This window comes from Berghia stephanieae, chromosome 4 (assembly GCF_034508935.2).
Source record: "Berghia stephanieae isolate SIO BIC M18660-M18661 chromosome 4, UCSD_Bste_1.3, whole genome shotgun sequence".
NCBI lineage: Eukaryota > Metazoa > Mollusca > Gastropoda > Nudibranchia > Aeolidiidae > Berghia > Berghia stephanieae.
In genome coordinates this window covers 35,268,258-35,288,257 of record NC_088363.1, presented here as the reverse complement: position 1 = coordinate 35,288,257, position 20,000 = coordinate 35,268,258, and the positions used below count along the sequence as shown (strand labels likewise).

The 20,000-nt window shown below is 37.7% G+C and overlaps 2 protein-coding genes across 7 annotated transcripts in view; one reads left to right on the top strand and one right to left on the bottom strand.

Moving 5' to 3' along the window:
* Positions 1-20,000, bottom strand: part of LOC144970475 (adenylate cyclase type 9-like) — a 266,036-nt gene that overhangs the window by 170,958 nt on the left and 75,078 nt on the right. The gene's annotated exons all lie outside the window — the stretch shown is intronic.
* The window catches only part of LOC144970476 (Ca(2+)/H(+) antiporter-like), a 188,173-nt gene continuing 171,759 nt past the window's right edge, over positions 3,587-20,000 (top strand). Inside the window, exon 1 of one of the 3 annotated variants that reach the window (XM_078910164.1) lies at positions 3,587-4,251. The gene's annotated coding sequence lies outside the window, so the exon portion shown is untranslated. The remainder of the gene's footprint in view (positions 4,252-20,000) is intronic. The other 2 variants (XR_013644967.1, XM_078910169.1) reach the window with 2 other exon arrangements.

The window sequence follows — 20,000 nt, the reverse complement described above, 5'->3', positions numbered from 1 at the left end:
TGTTCAGTCCACAACAACTTGTCATCAATTGTCACGCCCAGGTATTTATAGGAATGAACCTGATCTACAGACTGGCCCTTTAACCTGAGTGGTTCAATCTGTTCCTATACTTTCCTATTGTCTTGGTTTGGTCACCTCGTAAGACACGAAAGCTTCTGCAAGACAATATTGCAGGGCACAAGTAGAAGGCTGCCGAAGAAGAGGAAGACAGAGGAAAGTGTGGCAGGATAACCTTAAAGATTGGACAGGATTGACGTGGAACAATCTATTGAGGAAGGCCCAAGACCGCGATGAGTGGCGTCGAATCTTGAAGTCTGCACCCCGAGAGTCCCCCCGACGACAAACCGGTCATGGGATAGAGTGAGAGTGAGTGAGTTACTTTCCTAAAGTCAACAACTAACTCATCTGCCTTGCTTACATTAAGCTCGAGGTGGTTATCATCACACCAAGACACAAATCTATCTATTTCTGTTTTATATGCCTCCTCCTCGTTGCCATTAGCGATAATACTTTGAAGTGGGGTGTCATCGGTAAATTTTATGAGAGGCACGCTTGGATCTTGAATTCGACAGTCGTTTGTGTATACTGTGAAAATGAGAACCAAGGAAAAATGAAAAAAAAAAAAGAATTAAAGAAATAAAGCCAAATGTAGGGAAACATTGAAAAATTGAGAACGAAAGGAAACAAAAAAGAAAAAGAAAGATAGAAACGGCAAACAATAAAAAAACAAAACAAAACAAGTTATTTATTTAGAGAGTTACAAACATGACATTGTCATAGGGTAGTTGTCCCAGATCTCTCAATCACAGCCAAATTAATATCATATGGAGAAGGAAGTGGGACGATAACTAAAACACATTAAAATTATTAAGAGAAACATGACATTGTCACATGACATTGTCATAGGGTTGTTGTCCCAGATCTCTCAATCACCGCCAAATTAATATCAAATGGAGAAGGAAGTGGGACGATAACTAAAACACATTAAAATTATTAAGAGAAACATGACATCGTCATAGGGTTGTTGTCCCAGATCTCTCAATCACCACCAAATTAATATCAAATGGAGAAGGAAGTGGGACGAGAACAAAATCACATTTAATAAATAAGCCATTAAGAAGGACATTATAAATTCTTCATAAAAATAAGTCTCGACACTAAGTTCCCGTATTATAGATTCGGGATATAAAAGCAAACTAACAGAAAACACGTATTTAAAATTTTGGCCAGAAAAATCGTCCTTCAAATGTCGATCGAATAAAATGACCCTCATCTTGGCAAAAAAAAAATAAATCTTTCAAACTTGGGACTTCGGCGCCGAGGTCCCAAGTTTGACAGTTTTTGCCAAGATGAGGGTCATTTTAATCGATCGGTATTTGAAGGACGATTTTCAGGCCAAAATTTTAATATTAATTAGATACATGGTATTTTATTTAATGGTTTTTTTTTTTTTTTTTTTTTTTTTTTTTTTTTTTTTTAAATTTTGTTCAGAGCACAATCACTTATCGAGTTAGCCGAGCCGTGTCGGTTTGAGGTTTGACACCCCCCGTTGAACACATAATAATATCGGATAAATTAATATTATAGCTTTGATTCATTGAAAATCGCCGACTTGGGAAAAGTTTATAGCATTCGTCCGTGTTTGATTAAAGCGAACAACGTGATATGAAATGCAATATCAGTAACCCTTGACTTGTTAAGCAGTTCGTCCATTGTCAATAGACATAATATTAGTGATGTTATGCTTTTAAGGACACTACTCACCAGTTCTGTTCGCCAGGTGAATTGGGCCAACCCAAAATACGAGTACATACCTTAAACGTGTATAGATAGAACGAAGTTGACGTCACTCAGGTTTTTGTTATTGCTTTTTGCCATCCAAGATCGATCCCGGGTGCAGTCGAGATTTTTTTTCTGACACCCCCCCCCCTGTCCACCCAATATCGATTGGATAGCTGGGTCTGTTGGATCTGCCGGAAAATACTTTCTGATATACTAGCGTCCAGTGGCGTAGGGCCTTAAAGGCTATTAAGGCTAAGCCACAGGTCGTCATTGTCTTGAAAGTATGTAAGAATTTAACAATAAAAAGTAACACTTTTAATTTTCTGTTTCACAAACAATGAAATTCATTGTTGACCTGGTGTTAAAAAACCCTTACAGAGCCTCAAAACTTGAACCAATCACACCGCTTTGAATTTACTACAGCTCGAGTTGTACTCGTGCCCCTGACCAATCAGTACAGCGTGTGGCTTTAAAGGTGGAGAGGCTTCCAGCCATATTCCCACGGTACAACCAGGCGATGCATTGACTGTGCTATGACTGTGGGCATCAAGAGGCATCTTGACGTTGAACTGAGTCATTGTGGCTGTCTTACTCGCAGCCACACACAATGACCTAATTGTTCCGTTAATGACAATCGTGTTGTACCTGGCATGTGATATTCACTCCTGGTGATATTGAATTCCCCATTGTCTCTTTTAACTTGAGTGTGTTAATCGGATGTGTGCAGTGTTTGTTTTTAAAATTTTAATTAAATGCTATTAAGTGTGATGAATCACGTTGATTACCTGTTGGCTATCAATACCAGTTCTTTGAATAGGGAAAAAAAAATTTGATTAAAAGTCTCGGTCCCCATCAACCAAACGATTTTGTACTCACTATTAAAGACGGGAAACAGAATCGGTCATTTAATTTGATAAAGATTGGTATAGTCGTTTACCTTGGCTATCGGTGAGAATAAAAATAAGAGTTTATTTTCTTTTAATTGTATTTTGTTTGGCGATAACAGCAATACAAAATTGTCTTGGACAAGAAGTGGATTTACCTGTTTGAAAAAATTTAACACAGAGAGCATTGAACCATCAGAACTTACATTTAAATATCACCACTAGATTGAAAACCGTTGGTACTCTTCACATAGTGCACAGATTGACAGTGGCTATCGCTTATCCTTAGCCAAGCATGATGAACAAGTTACAAAGAACAAACAAATTTTGATAAAATAATTGAGTGCATCATATTCTCTCTCTCTCTCTCTCTCTCTCTCTCTCTCTCTCTCTCTCTCTCTCTCTCTCTCTCTATATATTATATATATATATATATATATATAATATATATATATATATATGCGACAACCAATCTCAAATCCAGCCCCATGCTCCTAAATGACCAGGCTACGCCGCTGCTAGCGTCCTATATAAAAAAAAATATTGAGCTTTATATAGGGTATAAAGGGTATCAAGCAATCGTTATTGTCCGTTTCATGCTATAGAAACCGGGTTAAGCTCCGGCTCTGAAGGAATACCATCTTTTATATATCGTAGAATACGCTCAAAAGCTTCAAGTAATAATATTATTATAAAACCCTTAGCCCTCTTCAATTTGTAGACGTAGCACTCCAGATAAACCGACATTGCATTTAAACGGCTTGCACTTTTATTTTTTTTTCCAATGTTCTCCTAAATCGTGTTTGGGGAATCGCAGCAAAAGAAGGGGAGAGGTGTGTGGGGGGGGGGGGGGGGGGGGGGGGGGGGGGGGGGGGGGGGGGGGGGGAGTGGGGTGTCAGAGGTAGGTGAAAAAATACACAGAGAACTGTCAAATCAACAACAACAGGCACGTCCCATGAAAAGTAGGATAGAAGGGTATCATGTTTCAAGATTAGAATATCAAGCCGTGTCTTCTGCCTTTCATATTCTTCGCAAGACGTGTTAAAAAAAAAAAAAAGATAGTAAGCTAGCAAAGATCACAGCGTAAAAAACCCCCAATAACAGCAAAAACTGTATATTAGGTAAATATAAATATCGTTTTATCATAATAACTGTGAAGATTTCTGGACTGTTGTGAGAAACCTGTGTAAATTTTTAGTTTTTCAAGTTGTTATTGTTACTATTTTTAAAAACGAAACGACCCTCGTGATATCCCGGTGATATTTTTCTGTCTGTCTTTCTTTCTTTCTTTTTTTTTTTGCTGTTCATATCCCGTACTACATCTTAAATGTTGCTGTTGACCAGGGACCCCTTGTAAAGCGCTCTGATCACATTTAGTGGATATTGCGCTATATAAAGCTCAAAATTTTTTGTTTGTTGTTTGTTGTTGATATAATTCACTTATTAAGGCAATAAGAAACGTGATGTTACGTAGCTAGTGCTGTGTTAGAAAAAAAAACCTCCAGGAGGATGGTGATTCTAAAGGCTTTTTGGATACGTGATGGATCATAACTTCTATTTTTGAGGGTATTCAGGAAAAAAAAAGGTGAGTTTTATGAGTAAAAATTGAGGTGGAAAAAAAAAGGAACTGAAAAGAAAAAAAAGAAACAGATAGAAGAATTAATTTAAAATTTAAGATTAAAAACAAACAACCCAAAACTTAAAAAAAAAAATGAAAAAAGATATTTAAAAAAAGCAAGTAAAAACAAAAAGAAAGAAAAAAATGTAATTAAAAATAACAAACCAAAAAGAATACAAAAAAAAAAGCAACAAAAAAAAAAAATATAACAAACAAACCCCAAAACAAACAACCTGCTAAATTAGTCCTTCCGCGCCATTAGGCCCACTGAGCTGGAGTTTATCCCGGTTTCTATAGCGTGAAACGGACAGTAGCAATTGCTTGCTATCGTTTGGACTAAAAAAACAAAAACAAAAACAACTCCCCCCCCCCCCCACCAAAAAAACCCCCCAACAAAACAACAAAAACAAAACACAAACAAACAAAAAACCAAAAGCAAACGAGCGTAAAACAAATTGAACATGTATATAGCGCAATATCCACTAAACCTGCTCAAAGCGCTTTACAAGACGTCTCTAGCCAACAGCAACACTTAACCTGTAGGGCAAGACAGGACTCCTGTTAGGGAATAATATTGCATTTTGTTTCAGATAGAGACAATGAACGCTGTTAACGTCTAGGTACTCATTTTACACACGAGTACAATGGAAAAATGGAAGTGAAGAGCCTTTTCCAAGGACTCAACTATGAGTCGCTGAGAGTAGGACTCGAACCCTTGACCTTCCGGTCCTAAAACGAGTGTCATAACCACGTTATCACGTAGTTGGTTTTAAACATGCAACATTGCCTAAAGCGCTTTGAGCACATTTAGTGGATAGTGCTCTATATAAAGCTCAATTTAAATTTAAACGTTCCGTTTCAGGCCTAGGAGCGCCGCCATGCCGCATTATGTACATAATATTTGTTCTTTCTATTGTGGTGTTTCTACAGATATTATCTGTGTATTTAGCACGTTTGGATTCCTTTTGTATCTTTTATCACGAATAATATTTGAACAGTGCGGCTATGTGATCTATCTAGTGCTATTATAATGTGCTATTTAAAAGGTGGAGATTAATCTCTTTTTAAAAATTTAAGAAACTTATGTAATAATCTCCAATGACCCTTTTGTAATAGAATGACCATTCTATCTAATGTTATTTGATTTTGTACTCTATTACTCTTTACTACTTGTCGCTACCATCACTATTTAAATGTATGCAAGTAATGCAAGACTGTGTGCCTCTGTGGTTGATATCATCATTCCTTTACTCGAATGTGTTACTATGACCAATAGTCATTTCTAGATCCCTCTCTCATCCACTTCTGGGACCGCCGATTCGTTCGCCCACCACCATCGCGAAGTATTTTGACCAGCAGTTAAGCTTAATATCCAATATTCTCAACACAAACATATAACATAGAAACGATTGAGACATTGAGTATGCTCCGGTGTATGGGGTGAATTTTTAATTCAGAAAAGTGAGTGGAGCAGGCACTTATGTTGGTAACAACAAGATATGAAGTGAGTAGAAAAGTGCCAGAAGACAATAGAGAATAAAAAATTTTCGCGGCGGTGGTGGGGTTTGAACCTGCGACCTTATTGGTACGACAACTCCGCCTGGCAGGTGAGAGCGTGGCTCTACCGTGTGAGCTATCCACGAACACAAAAATATTCGTTTCAAACCCAAGTCATTTCTAGATCCCTCTCTCACCCACTTCTGGGACCGCCGATTCGTTCGCCCACCACCATCGCGAAGTATTTTGACCAGCAGTTAAGCTTAATAGCCAATATTCTCAACACAAACATATAACATAGAAACGATTGAGACATTGAGTATGCTCCGGTGTATGGGGTGAATTTTTAATTCAGAAAAGTGAGTGGAGCAGGCACTTATGTTGGTAACAACAAGATATGAAGTGAGTAGAAAAGTGCCAGAAGACAATAGAGAATAAAAATTTTTTTTTCATCACTTCACATCGTTATAACTTCATTTTAACAACTATGATCATTTACAAATTTATATCACTAATTCTGACAAATCATAGCTTTCTAGCCACCTACCTTGAGTCATCTAAATCTACTTGGTTCTTCTGTATACTTAATAATGGCTACTTAAATATTTCATACAGCCATAACGTTAACGCCTTTGATTACTAATTACGAGCTAAACATTTACTCTTTAACTCTGCAATTCACTATGATTGATTTTGTAAGAAGCACATACAAAACACGCAACGACTACACTGATTTAAACGACACAATAGCACGAATAGAAAACGAACTACACAATAGACGACATATAGACAAAATCAGAACAACAGATGGGCAAATAACAAAAAACGAGACAGAAATCCTTGAGACCTTCTACAATTTTTACAAACAACTATACACAAGTGGCGAAATATCAACAGATATACAAGACCACTACACCGATTATACAAAGAAGTTGACAGACGAACAGAAAGAACAATTAGATACAGAGATCACAATAGAAGACCTACAACACAGCCTAGAGAACATGAACACAAACAAATCCCCAGGCCCCGATGGACTAACAGTAGAATTCTACAAAAGTTTCTTCCCTCTCCTTAAAAAACCCCTCCTAGAACTGACTAAAGAAATACACAAAGAAGGACAATTAACGAACAGCCAAAAGATATACATACATAACCCTCATACCCAAAGAAAGCAACACAACAGACGTCAAACAATACAGACCCATATCCCTCCTAAACACTGACTACAAAATTATAGCGAAAACTTTAAGCAACAAAATCAAAATTCACCTACCCCAACTGATAGACAAAGAACAAACATGTAGCATAAAAAACAGAACAATAGAACAACACACAAACTTCATCAGAGACCTTATAGGATACGTAAAACAGACACACACACACGCATACATTTTGTCCATCGATCAAGAGAAAGCTTTCGATAGATTAGAACACAGTTTCTTACACAAAATATTAGAACACAACAACATAGGCCCTTATTACAGAAGATGGATAAAAATACTATACAACAATCCCTCCAGCTGTGTAATAGTCAATCAAAAATATCTGATCCCTTCAAAATCGGTCGGTCAGTACGACAAGGTTGCCCTCTCTCGGCCCAACTATACATCTTATGTCTCGAAACCGTTTTGGAAAAAATTAGGAGAAACCCGAAAATTAAAGGCACCAGAATTCCCGGAAAAGCCAACAAAAAACTCATCGCGTATGCCGATGATGCAACCCTAATTCCGAGTGATATACCTAGCATACACAAAATTTTAGAAACTTTCAAAAATTTCGGCCTCGCTAGTGGTGCCAAACTAAATATTAAAAAGACCAAAATCATGAATCTCGGTCCCGAACCCTTAGAAACCGAAAAAGCCCAGATACCCGACATGCAATGGGTTAACCAAATTAAAATCCTCGGAATAACGTACTGTCAAAGACACACGACACCGAAACACATCTGGAGTGGAATTGTACACAATTAGACAAGAAACTACATTCATACACATACATCAAAGCCAATATATTCGATAGAACCAGGATAGTGAACACCTACATTATTCCAAAAATCTTATACTACATCAAAATCTTCAAACCTCCGTTCACCACAATAAAGAAATTAGAAAGACGCATAGACACATTTATACTACAAGACGCAAAACCCATTCCACACGAAATACTCACACTTCCCACAGAATCAGGCGGCACAGGACTAAAATGTATTAAAAGAACCTTAGACACAACTAGGATCAGATATATAGACAAAATAATACAAGAATCGACAGGAAATAAATTCGGGTCATACTACTTAGGGACACGACTAACACAATTTAAAAAGATCGACCACACACTCCCCCATTTCGGAGGTAAGACACTCCCTCCTTTTACAAAGAATGCGTAGGACTAGTAAACAAATACCCAGACACAATAAATAAACAATTAGACAGTAAACAGATATACAGAACAATAAACACACCAAACAAACGCAGAGAACAAGACCTAATGCACGCATCAGGACTAACATTAGATAACATGAGAGTGGCCTCAGAAAACTTACATAAACATGATACTTCTAGATACAGTAAGCATATAACATACAGACTGATGTTCAACGCCTTACCAACAAACAACACGCCCAGATGCGCCTTATGCCGAGCGCCTTGTCCAACACAAAATGTACACATTTTCACAAACTGCATTAAAACAAAAACACTGATTAGAGTCACAATAAACACAATACAAAAAACAATACGACAACCCATACATACAGAAATAGCATTTAGACATAATATCATCCCCAAAACTGACAATGCAACACATGAAATAAACATACACATCCTAGCAGCAGCAAGACAAGCGATTTGGACTGCATGGATGGGTCAAGTACACAGACAAAACACCACTAATACCGACATGTCATTAATATTTCTTAACATAATACAAAAGAAATACAAAAACGATTTAGATAAAGAGAGAGAAACAAGATGGAACAAATATACCGACCTAATAGCACAATTCAGATAGATGACCTTCCACCGAGACATTTCAACTCTCTGCACCACACCCACAACCTGACCCTACCCCTCCCCTCCGCCCCCCCCCCCCTAGCTAGCTTTACAAACTTTATTTATACATATATTATTTACACCTCTATTATCGATCATTTACCTGACTGATCACTTACTATTATATATTCCTTCCCCTAGTATTTAGTTATTCCTCCTTCCCTTACTTTTGCTGTAGTATTATCCTTTTATATATTAACTTCCCCTTTCGCCCCCTCTACCACACTGATATAGCCATAACTTTTTCACCAACTTCACTGCCAAACAACCTAGTTACAAACAACGAGGTGCGTCCATGTCTATTCTTACCCCCCCCCCCCCCCCCCCTTTCTCTCTCAGCATTGATAATGATACACAACCCGATGAATCGATCATCCTTCTCCTAACTCTTCGGCCTCCGGAATAATATAATCAGAACCATTCTGTATTAACTAATTCTACCTTTTCCCTTGTTTCTACCCCACCCCTCCCCCACACAGTACATCCAATCCTACCCCACATCTAGATAGATAATACAGACAGCCCCCTTCCCATCACCTGATACAAACGGAGACGGAAAAGAATACCAACATAACGACAGAAGATCTCGCCAAGGAAAAATGCAGAGTACCACCCTTTTTGTATTTTTATTTATCTGATTGCAAAACTATAGCTAGAGTAGAGAACACAGACCCTATTTCGGCTCTAAAAGATCATGTGGCAGATAAAACCATCTAATAATTAATGATACTAATACTAACATACAAAACAACATCCCCCCCCCCCCACCTAAAAATTCCCACTTATACTAAACTCAACAAAATAACAATAACAAACCTCCAAGGAAAGGACGTGACACAAGTGTTTAGTAAGATATAATCCCCCTTTTTTTTTTTTTTTTTTTTTTTTTTTCCGATGCGGCCCCGCGAACTCGGCGCAACGGCCCGCGGCAGAGACGGCGCGGGGCAATGTGTGTGCCGCGCAGCATGCCGGAGGGGTCTAGTCCCGCCCAACCCGCCTGAAGCGCGGCTGAAACAATTGCGCTGCGGCGTCTAGACTGCCGTGGACCACATGTATGCAGATGAGATCAGTCGGGGCCGACTCGGAAAGAAGAATATTTACAATATTTATAATATTAAAACGTACACCTTGTACACCCACAGTCACAACTGCCCCCCCCCCCCCCCCCCCCCACGATTCTAACCTTATCGAAAAATTAACTATATTCATAGAATAATAAAATAACCAATGCTGCATAGGGAAAGACCACATGCACAGTAGTTGAAGCAGCGAATGACGCTCGGCTAGAGAGCGGGAAAGTGGGTGGCCACCCTTGGACTCCTAAGGGAGCAAGGGAATAGGTTACTAACAAATTAATCAAAAGTTTTCCTTTTAAAAGCAAAACCACCTTCATCACCAGTTCCAATCTACTCCCATAATTTAGCAATAGCCCAAGAACATCAACCGACCACAACAATTAATAAACCCACAAGACGTTTGACCCGTGTATTCACCATCCCAACAACAGAAGCAATTCAAAAACCTCCCCCCCATATTACAGAAGTTCGAATATTCCGATCAGCTGATAGGCTGCAGCCTTTCAACTCCCACCAATCAAAACCCTCAGAATCCAACACCCCCCCCCCCCCCCTACTAAACCTCTGTCAGTCCCAGACAATTTATCTAAACAACATTACAAACAGCCCTGAATCATCAATAAACCGATTGGTACAGGATCTCTGTCATCCACCAATCGCAACACATTTTATCTACTCTCCACATCCAACCATGAACAGCTATTTAATTGTTAATTTAAATCACCTAAAAAAAAAAAAATAACAAAATTTATTACAACCCACCAACCCAATATAACCTCTAACTGACCAACTGCCCAATTAACCCCCCACCCTCCATGAACGCGTTAGGCAACATTAATATTTCAACCATTATTTCATTTATAAAAAAAAAAAAAAAAAAAAAAAAAAAAAAAAAAAAAAAAAGAAAATTATATTATTATCGTAACGTACGATACAGAAGCAGTTAATGCCAAAGCCTTCCTACTGCTACTACTACTAAACACATAATAATTAACCTAACAAATACAATTTTTACTAATTAAGAGGGTCATTAGATAGTATGGCCTGGGTCTAAAAAAAAAAAAAAAAAAAACAAATTCATTCATTGCTGCACGCCTATAGAATACGATACAAAAGAATGATCTGTTCCATTGTTCCTGAATAAAGACTTCATCATTATACATCCTGGCCCTGGCCTTTGTTGTTTGATCGCCTCCACTACTCTGGAGTGGATGGGCTAGGACTCGGGTAGACTATGGTGTCTCCGACTTGACTGTGGTGTGTGCTCTTCGCTCATGAAATCAACTCCCTACTTCTACTTCTGACACATGAAGTCATGCTACTATCACTAACAGTAGTACTAAACTGTCACTTCATTGTCTCGATCTATCTTCCTCACTTGAGCACCACCGCCGCAGTTACAGTCTGGAACTCTTAAGTCGACCCCGGGACCGAATCCATCCACTCCCACGGCCTCTACACTCTGCCAATACTACTACTACCACTCGCCGGCATCAACTACCCGGTTGTCTCCATCAGTATCACACTCGCCGGCATCAACTACCCGGTTGTCTCCATCAGTATCACACTCGTCGGCATCAACTACCCGGTTGTCTCTATCACACTCGCCGGCATCAGCTACCCGGTTGTCTGACTCTATTACACTTTGTAAAGCGCTTTTGAGCACGTTTAGTGGATATTGCTCTATATAAAAGCTCAAGTTAAGTTTTGAATAGATAGACTGAGAAAAGTGAGTGGAGCAGGCACTTATGTTGGTAACAACAAGAGATGAAGTGAGTAGGAAAGTGCCAGAAGACAATAGAGAATAAAACATTTTTGTGCGGGGGTGAATAGATAGACTGTATCCTTGTGAGGACAATACAATCACTGATAATGATAATGACACATTTTCTCTTCTTCGTTTAATAGTAAAATTAATAGTGATATCTAAAGCAAACAACACATGTAGATCGATTGATGACGTCATTGTGGTACACAAAACACGATCTGTCTCATGACCCAAAGAGGAATTAATACTCATGAATCAACATGAACCATAAGAACTTACGAGGTCATCAATCGGGATTTGTATCGTCAATATACTGTTTTAAAAAAATACAAAAAAAAAACAACAAAATAACAGAAATAAAAACAACCCAGAACCCCCCCCCCCCCCCCCCCCCCCCTCCAAAAAAAACCCCAACAAAATAAACCCCGACAAATAAACAACCAAACAAAATAGCAAAGCACAAACAAAAAACAACATAAAACTAAACCAAAAGAAAAAGAAATCCCAAAAACAATGCCCCCCCCCCCCCCCCCCCCGCACACACACAAACAAAATCAAAAACAAACCGGTTGACCGTACCCATGAACAGTGCAAGTTGAAACATTTTGTTTAGTGTATCCTACTGGGGGATTACTGAAACACGAGGTGCATTGAACATAGCGAAATTGAAGAAACTTGTCATGCAATGAACGTTACTGTTTTTCTATTTTTGTTTATACTGCGATATATTTTAACATATCATAGTGTAACATAATCTAATATAGATATTATACGAAAGAAAGGGTTATGGACGTACAAACAAAACTTCGGTGCTCTGAAAATAACTCTCTCCCCCCCCCCCCCCCCTTCACCCCCCCTCCCCTCCAAAAATAAAAGAAAAAACTTATTAAAAATATTTTTGCCAAAAAACTCGTCTTTCAAATATCGATGGAATAAAATAACCCTCATATTGTCAAAATCTCTCAAACCCGGGACTTCAAGAAATTGTCCAAAGAAATTCGAAGTTTGAGAGGTTCTTTTTTTCTTTTTTTTTTCTTTTTGGCAAGATGAGGGTCAATTTTGAAGGACAACTTTTCTGGCCAACATTTAAAAAAAAACATGTTTTGCTATAATTATATTTTACAGATTACGGTGGTTAAATCATTACCTTGCCTTGCACAGCAGCGACTTTTGTGTACCGTCAGCATGTTTAGAAATGACATGACATAACATACATGCACCCTCCCTCCCAACTCTACATACACACACCCACACATATACACAGACACTTCCCCCCCCCCCCCCGACATACGCACACATACAAACACACACACAAGCTAATGCTGTTTATTATTCATGAATTGAAATCTGTAACTCAGCGAAATCGAATTCTTTGACCCCCTTCAGGCCTTCATGCCCTCTTACGGAGTCGCAATCGAGTCTGTGAAAAGCTGACGTCATAAATTCTGTCGTCGTCGCGTTGTCATATTGGGTCGACGACAACTATGACACGATCACACACATTTTTATTATATCCATGCTATAGATAGAATGCAGTTGACGTTACTCGGGTCTTTGTTATTGTTTTTTGCCATCCACGTTTATGAGTAATTCTTAGTAACCTGTATTAAACAGACCATAAACGTTCATGGTTACACATAGATTTGTGTGTTGGTTCGTTATACTTCCGGATGGCAATGTTGTGATCTTCTTAACCAAACGCATACTATCTATAGAATACATATTATTATATGCACACACACACGTACACACACACACACACACGCGCGCGCATACACACAAACTCCAATCCACATTTTTACACATAAATATGCAAACCGACGATAACGACAACAACAGCAACACCACCACCACTACCACCACTACCACCACCACCACAACTACCACCACCACAACCATTACCACCACCACCACCACCACCACCAGCACCACCACAAACACCACCACCAACAACAACAAAAATCACCTCCAGAGAAAAATGAAATCGTAATGATTTAATTACAACAATTATTCCTTACCTATAATGACTTAATTTTCAGGCTGGCTACCCCTGACTGTTTATATTGTTGTAGATAAATATAATATAAAATGTCCTTGAGATTCATGAAACACGATTTTATCCCCGTCGCTGCAGCCTTCATCAGACAGAAACAAGTTTTGAAATAAAACTTTTTGAAGAATGCAGGCTAGACAAAGCAAAATAAAGATCTGAATAATTGTACAACAAGTATGCGGACCCTTCGCGGACCCTTCGTCGGCACAACAATGCACAGGTTGACGACGTTGAAAATAAATATAATAAAACATAATGCAAAATAACTTGTCTCGTCTGTACTCATTGGTGGTTGCAGTATGAATGAACTGCTGCAACCACCATTGAGTACAGACGAGACAAGTTATTTTCCATTATATTTTATTTTATTTGTTTTCCACGTTAATTTGTGTATTGTTGTGCTGACGAAGGGTTTGTACCCGAAACATCCATTGTTCTGTTTTGTTCCCTTACTGAAGCCTCTCCATTTTCACTCTTTCGTTAGTATTTTACGATCACCGGCTTCAGGCAGCCCCTACCGTTTTCGGATGGCAATGTTGTGAGCTTCTTAGCCAAGCGCATACTATCTATAGAACACATATTATTATTACATGCACACACACACACGTACACACACACACACACACGCGCGCGCGCGCGCCTACACACAAACTCCAATCCACATTTTACACATAAATATGCAAACCGACGACGACGGCAACAACAACAGCAAAGTATGCTATGTTATTATTATAATAAAACAATAAATTGCATGTTATGTGCATAGCGCCTTACATCCGTATACAACTGTTATTAAGCATTTCACGTAAATGAAATGATTTACTATAGAAGCGAATGTAAAATTGTATATATAAAAAGTAAGAAAGAAAACTACAAGAAAAAGAAACCATCCCAAAAAATCAGTTGACCGGGGATCGAACCTCAGGCCTTCTGATTACCGGTCAGACGTGCTACCATTACACTGGTAATCAGAAGGTCTGAGGTTCGATCCCCAGTCGAGGTCGACTGATTTTTTGGGATGGTTGTTTTTTCTTGTATTTTTCTTTCTTGTTTTGTCTGGTACCTTTCATATACACTTGTTTCTGAACTATGATTTTAATTAATTTAAAATTTAAGACTAAAAACAAACAACACAAAACTTTTTAAAAAGGGAAAAAGATGTTTAAAAAAAAATCAAGTAAAACAAAAAGAAAGAAAAAAAATGAAATTAAAAAAACAAAACAAAAACATGTTTAATCTGTTGTTTAATCTGTGATAATCTTTATCTTACACCTGCTCCTTAATTTCTCAATTTGATATTTTCATAAACAAAGCAGTGTGTTTACGTTTATCAAGAAGCATAGAATGCGGCTATGTGGTCTAGTGGTATGACACTGGCTTTCTGATCGGAAGGTCCTGGGTTCGAGCCTTGCTCGGCGCAAAGTTGAGTCCTTGGAAAAGGCTCTTTACTTAAATTCTCTCACCGTATTCGGTTGTAAAATGAGTAACCGGCCGTCAACAGAGTTGTCTCGGTCCGAACTCGTAATATCGCCTAACAGGCGTCATGTATCGTCCTACATGTTAAATGTTACTGTTGGCGAGGCTTTGATCACGTTTAGTGGATATTGCGCTATATAAAATACTCAGGTTCAGGTTTATTACAGTCGTTGGACAGCAAATGATGTGATCGATGACTCGATTGGACGAAAATATGAATTTTGATCGCTCCCAATTAAGCCCAAAGTGAACCCAAAAATCGGTGAGCAATCCTTAGAATTCTGGGTTATGTTAAATGTTGCTGCTCGAAGCTCGAAGAAATAAAAAACAATGTGAGATTGAATGTAAGCTTCAATTTAATAAACGAATACAGATAATGTGGACGTTTCGGGTATCCCTTTATCCCTTTATCAGAAAAAAGGATGAATGAAACACTACAGACGAACGATATATATATATATATATATAATATTATATATATATATATATATATTATATATATATATATATATATATATATAATGCAAATTTTCACTCACATTTTTTTGGCCGAGACGACTCGTTTCTGTGTTTTTTACACTTCTTCAGTCGGCGTAACCCACCAACACTCATATATATATATATATATATATATATATATATATATATATATATATATATATATATATATTATATATATATATATATACCTGCGATCAAAAGAAAGTATACACATTTAAAATCGTCGTTACTTGTTTATCCGTTGGCCAGGCTATTGAATTTCCAATGAGTTGTTTACCATTAGCCGTTCTGTGTACCGATAGTTGATGTTTTTGTTTTTGACCTGAAATTCGCTGACCACGTCGCGCACGTGCTAAAATAACCTTTTAGCCTCTTACTCTGGACAAGAAGTGTGTAGATTAATTTTTTGCCATCCGTGTCTTCTTGAAAAATTTTCAAGACAAGAAAACACAATGCAAAATACCATCCATTTATCTATGCGATGCCACGACTTAGTTAAGAACAACTTGCACGTGCCATTGGTCATCTTCAAACTGTCGACCAATGTCGCAAGAATGGTTAATATCACAAGGAAAACTGTATATTAGTTAGTGGATCGATTTGAAATTACAAACGGTAAGGGCTTATTTCAAATATTAAATCCTTTAAAAATGAAACAAACCAACAACAACAACAACAACAACAACAAAAAACAAAAAAAAAACAAAAAAAAACTAACGAAACGAAAACCCAAACAAACAATCAAAACACGATAAACGACTAACAAAACGACTAACGACCCCCCCCCCCCCAAAAAAAAAAAAAACAAAAACAAAAAACAACAAAAAAAAAAAAACAAAAACAAAAAAAAAACAAAAAAAAAAAAAAAAAACAAAAACAAAACCAACAAAACAAAACACAGAAACAAACAATAAACAACCCCCCCCCCAAAAAAAAAAAAAAAAAACAAACAAAAAACAACAACCTCCCCCCCAAAAAAAAACAAAAAAAAAACAACAAAAAACAAAAAAAAAAACTAACAAAATAAACAACAAAGAAAAACACACTGATGAAAACCTTGACGAAAATTTATTGAGATAGATTATCGTGGGTGTTTTCAAGGCTTTCTTTCGTCTGACCTACATAATTCGTGTCTTCAATTTCAAAAACAGCCCTTTGATTTCTGAATGGCAATGACCCGTCTCCGTTCAAAGTCTACGTCTTTAATATGTGACAATCGTCTCAAATGGGTTAATTTAACCTCGGGAAGAACCTCGTGCCTAAAAATTAATTTTTCAGCTTAACTCACTCAATCCTAGAGATTTTTGCTATTTTTCAAAATTGGAAAAAAAAATGTATTAAAAATGAACATGTACATAGATACTTTTATTCAACTATCATTAGCACGCAAAATTAAAAAAAAACAAAACAACATAAGCTGTGATACTACGCCTATAATTTGTCTAAGAAAAATGTGATAAAATAGGCATGGGGTAAAAGCAGCCCGGGTATACAACGACGGATATAGGTGATAAATTATAAGGTTAAATCATATCAACATGATACAAAATGGCTATAGAGCTTGTTTAGTTTTGATTTATTTGTCCAGGTGTTGTGTGTGTGTGTGTGTGTGTGTGTGTGTGTGTGTGTGTGTGTGGGTGTGTGTAATAATAATAAAATAAAATAAAATTCCTTTTATTCATCCCCAAGGGGAAATTTGTCTTTAAGGTCTCTTCCAAGGGAAGACTGTAATAACCCAGGCGTCAGCCGCAGAGCAGCTCCGCAAAGTGAGCTAGGGCGAGGTGACTTGCTCAAGGCCATATAACGAGGCGGGTAGCCGAACTCGGTACCTTTTGGGTACGAAGCAAAGACCGTAACGCTAAGTAAGCCACGCTGCCCCCTAATAAAGGGATTCTTGATTGTTTGCAATTGAAATTTCTCAACTGGTTCCAAATGCGTGCTTCCAAGGTTGCACCGAGCTGGGGAAAGGCTGTCTAAATCGGCTTCAGTAGTCGTGACGTCACTTCCCTCGAATTGACGCATAGTAACTTAATAATTGGTTCTAAACTATAGGAACAATGGCGGACGCCCTTACGAAATAGTTCTCCGACGAGCATAAAAGTGTATCCAGAGGAGATCACATGACATGTGAAAAAGTTCTAGCCAGCATGAAGAATGTAAATTACGATTTTCTTTGTTTAGAACCAAGCTGCTCGTTGCTGGGAGGACGTGACATCAGACTATTGAATCCTATTCCGAACATTAAGTTTTCAAAAATCCTGTGCGCTGTTGCTTTTACTTGACTTTCTATAAATAGAATGGAGGAAGTTGACGTCATTCAGCCAGTCTTTTGTTATTGCTTTTTGTACCGCTTGTTGGGTGGGAAGTTCTCACTGCACTTTCTCAATCAGACTATAAATAATGAGAAGCAGAGATCGTGACGTCACCATTCCCTCTCTACCGGTTCAAAACTCATTGGAAGTGTTTAACCATTGACCAGTCCTCCGGAGGACAAACAATGAATAGGTTGCATATCGAATCACAAAGTGTCATGTCTTGGCAGAATGTTATTATTTCGGGGCTTCAAAGAGCAAGGAGATGGATGATATTTAAATGATGGCGTGTCTCAGTGGTACGGTCTTTGGTTCGAAAGGTACCGAGTCCGATCACCCGCTGCGCTTTGTGGCCTTGAGCAAGTCATCTAGCTCGCCCTAGCTTAATTTGCGGCGCTGCACTGCGGCTGACGTCTGGGTTATTCTAGTCTTTCCTTGGAATAGACCCGAGAGACACATTTCTCCTATAGGATGAATAAATGGAATTTTATTTATTTATTTATTCTATTTATTACCAGCATCTATTAAGGCTAGATAATAAGATACCATCACTCTGAAACCAGAAGATCAGTTGCACCATGTATGTATCCAGTTCTCCGGAGGACAGGTTTCACACTTCAAAGGAGATTGGAACCAGTATTTTGACTCACACTATCGGTAACACATAAGATATATTTTGTATGTTTGTTGGGATGGTCATTTTGATCTGGCGAGCAGACCTGGTGCTAGGTTTACTTAACCCTCTCCTTACCATCCATAGGAAAATTGTCATATTCATTACGATGCAACCAACAGTTTTCTCATTCTGATATCTTTTGTACATCATAAATTATAAGGAAATACTTTGTTATGGCGATAAAAATTAGACACTGGACAATTATATGTATAAAATGTACTTGTTCCTTTTTTGTTTGAGTAGAAAAAAAATATTTTTGTGTTGGGTGGTGGGTGTGAAGTTTCAGGGAAATTCTGAAAATGGCTGATGAGGAGAGAGTTAAAGGCATAGACCATCAACAACATGATTCGAGAGAAGATTGCTAAGAAAGATGTCCAATATATTATTATTTTATTGCTATAAATGTGTAACCAAATGAGAAATTGCCACTATTTTGGCTGGGGGCAATAAAGACATTCTTTTTCTTCTTCTTCTTCTTCTTCTTCTTCTTCTTCTTCTTCTTCTTCTTCTTCTTCTTCTTCTTCTTCTTCTCCTTAAATATATTATCTTCTTCTTCTTCTTCTTCTTCTTCTTTTTCTTCTTCCCCCCCTCCTCCTCCTCCTCCTCCTCCTCCTCCTCCTCCTCCTTCTTCTTCTTCTTCTTCTTCTTCTTCTTCTTCTTCTTCTTCTTCTTCTTCTTCTTCTTCTTCTTCTTCTTCTTCTTCTTCTTCTTCTTCTTCATCTTATTATTATCATTATTCCATCTTTTAAAAGTTAAAAATACCAATAAAACATGAAATCACAAAGAAGAAAGATAATAATCAACACAATAATCAACGCAATAGATTGAGCTATCTATATGTGACCCATCGTCCCAAAACGGTATTATGTCGGAACGAATCATGTGCTTAAAAGTCGGATTTAATCTAAACTGATCAAAATTATAAGCTGTTGGCATTAGAACCCTAAAATATGGTATACATTCTCCTCAATAAAACATACAAACTCAACTAAAGTCTGATATTTCTGGCTATAAATTCAATTTTCAACATCTTAAGCAACCCGACTTAATACCATTTTGAGGCGAAGGGTCACATATGTATTATTCACTCTGAAATTATTACTTACTAATGTTTGACTCCCATCGTAACTTTTCAAAGAGATTCGTAACTTTTGCCGCCCCATTCATCATGGGCTTATAAGTTCAATACCATTTTGAGCATGGTTGAATTCCGTCGATCTTGATACTACAGAATCTTTTCAAACGTTTACGACCATTAACAGTAGATAATATGGTTTATTTGTTATATTGAAATAAAGAAAAAG